This window comes from Anas acuta, chromosome Z (genome assembly GCF_963932015.1).
Source record: "Anas acuta chromosome Z, bAnaAcu1.1, whole genome shotgun sequence".
NCBI classification, from domain to species: domain Eukaryota; kingdom Metazoa; phylum Chordata; class Aves; order Anseriformes; family Anatidae; genus Anas; species Anas acuta.
Window position 1 is genome coordinate 49,491,595 of NC_089017.1, and position 7,002 is coordinate 49,498,596.

Below are 7,002 nucleotides of genomic sequence, written 5' to 3' on the forward strand. Positions count from 1 at the left end.
ATTAATGGTTCTGATGATAACTCACAGTAACTACAGACCTGTTGTTAGGTAAGTATATAAATACACGATTATTGCCCAACTATAGACCATAACTTGGTTCCCTGCAGTAGGATGTCAGGAAGTAGGGGTTAGCTGGAGGAAGAAGTTTATGGGGTTAAGCAACATCAGTAACACTGATGTCATTCTTTGCAGCATGTTTTCGAGGCCGTGTGCAAACTTATCTAATTATAGATTATAATTATAAAGACTAGCATGCTGGAATACTAGCACCTGCCAAAATCAATAATGTCAAAAGGTGGACATAATTAAAAACAATATAATTGTAATTCTGCCAAGAATCAGTTCTGGCACACTGTACTACTCAACTCAGACCAGAGCTGTTCCAGTGGGTTCATCAACAACCTAACTAAGCCACAGCCATTTTCTAAGGTTTGTAATTACTGCAATTTGCCTCTTATTTTCTCTTTGCTCTAAAGAAAAAAAAAAAAATAAAATAAAATAAAAAAAACGTGTTCAATTCCATTTAACCTCGAAGTGCACAGGCTACAGTCTTATGAGTAACTTCTGTCTGCACTAGAGCCACAAATCAGAATGTCTTCCCCTTGCTCTACACCCCATTTCCACTACACGTTTCAAAATCCTCCACTTGGGTTGTTTCAGCTTGGGATTTTTCCCAGATATAGCCTTAATGCAGAAGTGGATACTGAGAGCAGCCGAGGTCTTTTGTGGTCTTTCCATCTTTGTGTATTTACATTTTCAGGTACGCCTTATGCTGCCTTATGTTGGTAGTGATGAACCAGTCGTAGCCATATCACAGGAGGGAGGCTGAAATCTTTGCTTCCTCTATCTGATCTGGGAAACAGACTTTCTGTTGTCCCCTCTCTGAGCCTGACAGTGTTGGGAGGAAAATGCATTCGAGCAGAACTCATCAGGGTGGTGACAAATTAAATTCACCTACCAGAGATAAAAATCACAAGCCAGCACAGATCAAATGATGAGACATCTTCTCATGTAGGGCATCTTCTGAAGCCCTCCTGAAGTCATCAGTGACAGGTGTCATTATTTTCCACCACTGATAAAGCTGCCCTACACATGCACATTTTGCACTGAAGCTGAGGGATTAGGCTGCTGCACAAGGTTTTGTATCAGGTCCTTGTCACTGAGGGGAAAATGCTTGGTTTTGCCTATCAAAGGGAGGTTCTTTCCTGTGGATATGGCTGTTGTGATTTTCAAGCAGCCTTCTGTCCATCCCCATAGCCATCCCCAAAAGCTTCTCTGTTTGCAGAGCAAAGAAACAAGTCATGCTTCAGCCACCAACCTTTATGGTGGATATTAATCAATTAAGCAGCCCTTATTGCCTCCAGCAGAGCTGGTTCTGAGGGATGACCTTCAGCAGCTCTCCCCACATCTTTTTAGTCCCCACTGGGGTTGATTTTGCCAGCCAGAGGTTGTGACATGGTAATGTAATGTACCAGTGTCTTGGACAATGCAAGGACAACCCTGCAGTCCCTGTGGAGGTGGAAAATGGGTGCTGGCATGTCCCCCTGCAGCATGCCGTAAGTTTGGCCACGCCACACAGCCAAGGCTGGCATCACTGAAGTGCTCGCTTAGCCAAAAGCCATGCCAGGATTTCAGATGCTCCGAGCCAAGAGTCCACTTAGGAAAAGCCAAAGAGATGTGAAATGTAGCATTTCCCTGAGAGTCACCTTGAACAACTAGACCAATCCGTAAAATTCAAGCTCTGTTCTTGAAAGAACGTGAGCATGAAACTTGCATGTAGATACACAACAGAGACATCCCCAAAACTTTCAAATGCCACCTCTCATAATAAGACTCCATCTGCATGCTCCTCCTTTTTTTCCTTGGCAGAAAGCAGTCAACATCTCAATCACTAATCCTCAGTGGTACCACCCGTCCTTTAATCATTCCTTTGGTGAGGAAACTCTGAACAAAAGCACTCAAAGCTCTTCACCAGTACTTGCTGAGTTTTGAAACTTAGTAAATAATGGCTATTTCAGCCCAGCTCTGATGGCCAAGGGCAGAAAAGTTGTGTCCTTCCCATCTCTGAGCTTCATTCCTCATTTCTAACTTCACAAGGCTGAGGTGCAGATGCACTCCATAGAAAACGTAATGATACCGTCCACTTTTCTGCAAATTGTACAAAAGGAAATGGAACAGATGTTAAACACTGTTGCTAGCCAGAGAAAATTAATTTTAATTGTAAGATTATGAACCGTATGTTTCAGTTCAAAGTCCAGTGTAGCTTTTACAAAATAAATAAATAAATAAAATGGTATGTCCATTCATTTTCTAGAGCTTGGCAGTATGTTAAAAATTATGTCTGATACTCAATTTTTCCAAGGCATATAACAGTAATAAATAACAGAGAAGTAAGAAAAAAGTAATTGTGAAATATGTAGTGGTACTTTTCCCAGTACAAAATCATCTACCTGACTTCCTTAGTCTCCATAGGCTAAAAAGTTTAATTAAAAAAGAACATGGTTATCAGACCACTTGCAGAAAACTCATTTTAGCATGAATTTCAAGGTAGAAGCTGGCTCTCCTGGGGCAACTGTGATTCACTTTTTTTGACCTGACTTCTGGAGGCAGACTAAGCTAAGCAGAAGGATAGAGGAATTATGCTAAAGAAGATAGCTGGGGTACGTGCAGTGACATTCTCTGCATGAATAAAGCAACAAGACAAGGATTTACAATCTCAGAAAAAAAAAAAAAAAAAAAAAGGTGAATACTCAGCAACTTTGCAGGAAAATAAATTCAAACTAGATTCATACATTCTACTCTGTCGTGAATTAACAGATTTTTAATGCATTCAGCTGCATTACACAGAATAAACATTTTCTGAATGTTTACAAGGTTTTTTTATTACCCACCCAAATCACATTACTGCAGTTTGACTTTAAGGCTGTGGTCTGCAGAATAAAGAAATTGAATTTAAGCGGGGAATAAAATCGTTGATCGATGCTGAACTAGTTTCGCTAATGTATTTTGGGTAATTTTTGCCAGCTGGAGGACCGGCCTTCAACATAAATCAAAGGGAACCGAGCACGGCTCAGTGCTCCGACCCAGGAAAAAAAAAAAAAAAAAAAAAAAAAAAGGGAAAAAATAAAAGGGTGAGGGGGGAGTCATGCAAAAAGAGTCCTCGAAAAGCATCACGACAGGGTCCCGGCTGAAGAAGTCTGGCAGCCGGGGGCGGCGCGGTGGCCTTGCGGGGGTCGGGAGCGGCGACAGGCGGCGCGGCAGCGACACCGGGCGGCGACAGGGGCGGCCTCGGGGGAACATCGGGGACTGCTGAATTCCCCCGGAATCGCATAAGGTGACCCCTGTCTGATAGGACTGGCAGGATTTAAACACCCTCGATGCTGAAAATGCATCGTCCGAAGGCAGGTTGTGCCGGGAGTGACTCCTGAGCGTGAATCACTGCCCTGCCGTGCTGTACCTGTGCTTAATTAATTAACGACGCTGCTCTCCCGGGAGGAGGCAGGGGAATTCTCACGAGAACTGTAAGGGCTGGATGTGTTGCCAAAATGATAGATTTTAGCGAAACTAAAAGCCAGGCTTGTAAGTAAATGCCAAAAGATTAGCCTTGTCTTTTGGCTCACCCTTTTTGATAAAAATACTAATACTAATACTAATACTACTACTAATAATAATAATAAAAATGTTGCTTTTAACAAAAAGGTGATACAGAAGAGAAAGTTCCTCTGGTGAAGATGCAAGATATTACTCAGAAAAGCTAATTTCCGTGGTTTGGGCTTAATTAAAATCAAGGACAAAAACAGCCACAGGCTGCCAAAAGAAATACATGTTTACAACTTCGGCTAAGCCAGAAAATCTCAGTAGCAGTTAACAGTGGCAGGTCAGGGAATGAAGAAGAAATAGTAAGGTGGATGCTGTCTGGGTGGTAGCTTCCCAGCAGTGAACCTGGGTTACTCCAAAAGAGCAAGTGGCCTCAGCGCCAACAAGAGGCACGGCAGCTGGTGCTCCCCACAAAGGTGGGAGATGTGCGGTGAGCATGCCCTGGGGCTGAAGCATCTCTTCTCTCTCTGAGGGGGAATCTAAGCCCATTTCTGATGCTTGCAGATTTTGCAGTGCCGTGTTATGATTTGCACACAGTAGTGCTGGGCAGCACCACCAGATCACCATGCAAAGTGTGAGGCATCTTTAATTTTGCAGGTGTCAGTCCTTCACTAGCATGCCTCACAGCACTGTTTTTTTTTTTCATTTTTTTCAAAGATGAAAAGACTTTCAAGAAGATCTGAGGCCTCAGGAAAAAAAACGTGGACTGTTCCTATGTATGCCCTCTCTGCATTCTAAATTTTGGAACAGAAAAAGCCTCTCAAGGGCACTGCAGGAAGGAAACTTCTGAATTATCTGTGCCCTGGGAGCACTGGGCACAGTGGAAGAAAACAGTGATCCCTCATTCCTGCCATGACACATCTTTCGCTAGAGCCTGAACAGAAATGACACCCTTAGAGCATCCAGTTCAGAGTTCATCTGGTGAGATACACGGGGACTTGGCAGCCTTGGCAATTCGGACAAGTGCTCCATCCCGCTGTCCCACCAGATTGTCCGTCTGTCTGTGAGCTTGCCTTTGCAGAGGCTGCACACCAGCCTTTAATAGTTGCTTTCAAACAGTGCCACTTCCTGGTTTCACCGCACCACTGCACGTTTGTGGCTGATTCATAAGAAAAGCAGAGCTGTGGACTGGACACGTTGCCCAAGGCAGCAGTCAGAGCAGGAGCCCAGCCTGCACTCCTCACATGGGATAAAGTCACAGGGCTGAGGGAGAAGGTGCTTGAACCAGGAGAAAATCTGATATTCTCCTTCCAGAGATTGTTCATGTCCTGAGGAAAGTTTTATTACCTGTTTGGAGAGCACCGCAGCCAGTTCCAGATCCCCCGTTTACTTTTCCTGCCTAAATCTGCTTAACAGCCTCCAAACTACAGCACGCTTCAAGCGTCTCCAGCTAGCTCCCTGGTACAGACTGCACTCATTACCCAGCTAATGTATTGCTGGATAAGCCTCCATTATTTTACACCCTTCTGCTAGCTTCTCATCACTTTCAGCATTCCTCCCAGAGAGTTAAATAAAATTCAGAACCATGAAATAAACAGGAATCGCTGCTGCCTTCCCACAGCTGAGTACATTGCAGACATCTAAATTTAACTTCTCCTACGGCCAGCAGTTAATTTACTCCAGTTATTAGCAGTAAAATATCTCACAGAATCTTGCAGCCCTCCGGCTTCTCTCTAAGGCAGGCAGTGGTCAGCTGCAGGCTTAAAAAAAAAAAAAGAAACATTTGACCATGAAGGGATACTGTGATCATTCAATCACTTGTGTGCATTGCTTCTTATGGTAAAGCAAATATTTGGGGAACGTCATCTCTGTCTTTCTCTAACTGTAGGATAGATGTCGGTAATGAAGCTGCAGTGGGAGGGTATTACCAACACCTCCCTGCAGGGATTTTTGGAAGAGGTTTATGTGCCTTTCGCATGGTTTCCACCAGCATTGTTTATAACCAACCCGACCATCTGATGTGCCCTTGAAATATTTCACTATGTTATCATGCAGCATTCTGCGTGCACTGCTGGTTCCCTTAGGCACAAAGCACTTAAAGGAAGTGCTCCTATAAGAGCGCATGATTTTCAGCTCTAGGTTGTGTTCAAGAAAGCCCACGAAGGCCTGGGAAGGGCTCCAAAGCCATCCAGAGCTCCAAGACCAACTTGACTGAGACCTATGGTCAGTTTTGTGCTGAGGAGCTGGAAAAGCCCAGATTCACTTAACTACCCCCGATTTATTGCCACGAACTAGATCATGCAGGCTCTGCTGGCTCTGCCCTCTCAGCCCCTTTTGTTCCGTCCCACATGGAGCCCACTGGGGTACCTTCACATCCACATCTGCATGAGGGAAGTTTTTCAAAATGCTGGGGATAGTGCAAGGGCTGAAGGGAAGACATCAGACGTCACGTCCAGCCGAGCTCGGATTCCTCTGCCCTCCCTGGAGTCTGCAATTAGCTCAACAAAACTGGCTTTTGAGAATATCAACGCGGACAGCCCTCGAATGCAAACCCGCGGGAGGTGCAGCATGAAAACAACCATTAGTTGCTTTTAGAGTGCTCTGTGGATGACAGCCCCCCCTCCTGCCACACAGCACAACCAGCCCACCCCTGGCTGCGATCCGGCTCCCGAGCTGCCCGCAGAGCCTGCCGCTGGTCGCTGCCATCGCTGCTGCTGCATTCAGCGCCCGCGGGCAGCACAGCACGCACTGGTTTTGCCAGCTGTACTCCATTATGCTTGCCCTAGAGAAGCCGCTTCCACTCCCGGCAAAGGCGAACACATGAGGAGAGGAATCTATGCAGAGCGTTTAAGAAACCTCAGCCTCATCTGCAGAGGCTTTCCAGAAATTATTGCTCTTCCTGCAGGGGTGAGCATCGCCACCAGGTTACAGAGAAAGAGCCCAGCGTGGTGTGTGATGCTGGTGCACCTGTATCACCTAATTCACAGCATATCGTCTTGGCAAGAGACATGTCACAGCCTCAGGAGCGTTAACTTTTTTCTTTTTTTTTTTTTTCCCTCCTCCAAATAAAGCACAATACTTTGCTTCCATTTTGAGGAACAATTCTCCTGCCAGAGGCCTGCAAGGTACAGAGCTGGGGAGAATCCCTGACCTTCCATGCTTAAAGGCAAGGCGAAGGTCACAGAAAAGGAGACTCAGACAGCATCTTTGGGCTTCAGTGCTATCAGCAGATTTCCAAAGTGATTTGATAGAGAAGCCACATGGCAGAGGCATGGAGTAAAGGCCGGTCAGCACACTCAGAGCCTCGGTGCTGCCTGTCAGCACAGATTGTGCCAGTCACAGTACTGCTGCTGTGATTTGGGATCTCTCCACTGCAGTATATGGCTCAGTAGCCATGGGGAAGGCACCTCTGGGAAGCCAACAAGCTTCAGTCCATCTTGAATGATATGCAACTTTGATTTTTAG